Source organism: Atta colombica, unplaced genomic scaffold (genome assembly GCF_001594045.1).
Source record: "Atta colombica isolate Treedump-2 unplaced genomic scaffold, Acol1.0 scaffold189, whole genome shotgun sequence".
NCBI lineage: Eukaryota > Metazoa > Arthropoda > Insecta > Hymenoptera > Formicidae > Atta > Atta colombica.
In genome coordinates, this window is record NW_017259281.1 from 237716 (window position 1) to 238816 (window position 1101).

Here is a 1101-nt window from a genome sequence, read left to right on the forward strand (position 1 = left end):
GAGAGAATCTTATTTATTATATTATTCATATTTTCAATAGTGCATTGTAAACTATTTAATGTTACTTTGACTTATTTTTTGAGTTATAAATTAAGCTAAAAAAATGTTCAATCTACAGTGTCACATTCAGAAGATTTGATCTGAAAATCTGAATTTTTTAAATTAAATTAAATTTAATTATTTTGCATCTGTTATAAATAATTTTATTAATAATAACATACTATGCGAGTATCTTTAATGCATAGAACAACTTTAAGAGAGTTTAAAGCCTTTCTATAGAGATATGCGAGTTATATTAAGGAATTAATTATATCTCGATTAAGGAAAAATATATATTTAATTTAATAAATACTAATTATATATTTAAATACTAATGATATATTTGTCAATTTATATATACATATATTTATTTGTTATCCGTGACAATAAAAATCGATATGCATGCTTATATGTGTTTATTAACTGTCTTCCGTTTCTGAATAATTTAAATAAAATCCAATATAATGAGTTTATACATACCAAGCTGAATTTAATTGATTATTTTATAGTCAAAACTTTAAAGAAAGGAAACTTCGATTTTTTTCATCAGTCATACATTCTTATATTGTCATATGTTTTTTCTAATTTTTGTACATTCCTATAGCTATAAAATCCCCACTATATTACAAACTAAATTTCGCATGATTAAATATTTCTCAAGATTTGTAGGTACAAATTTATTTGAAATGTAAATATCGAGATTTCATAAAAATAATCTTGATATATTTACGAATGAATTTACAAATGTGTTTTATGAAATTTTACTTGCGTGGGTTTAAGAAAACTACCATTTACGTATAATGATAAGATGCAGAAATTTTTGATAAAATTAGAATACGAATTTCAGGTCCTAGAGGAGTCATCCTTATTCTATGTTTCGATTATACTATGGCTAAAATTTGATACCTGCATCACTAAAGTTGAAAAAACATACTGTTCCATTATATTCCTAAAATGCTCGACATTGTACTGCTGCATATCTCTGTCTCTTCCTACAATAAAGTTTCAATTGGAAGTTTTCAACTCATCTTACAGTCCTGATTCAGCTTCTACAGTTACTTT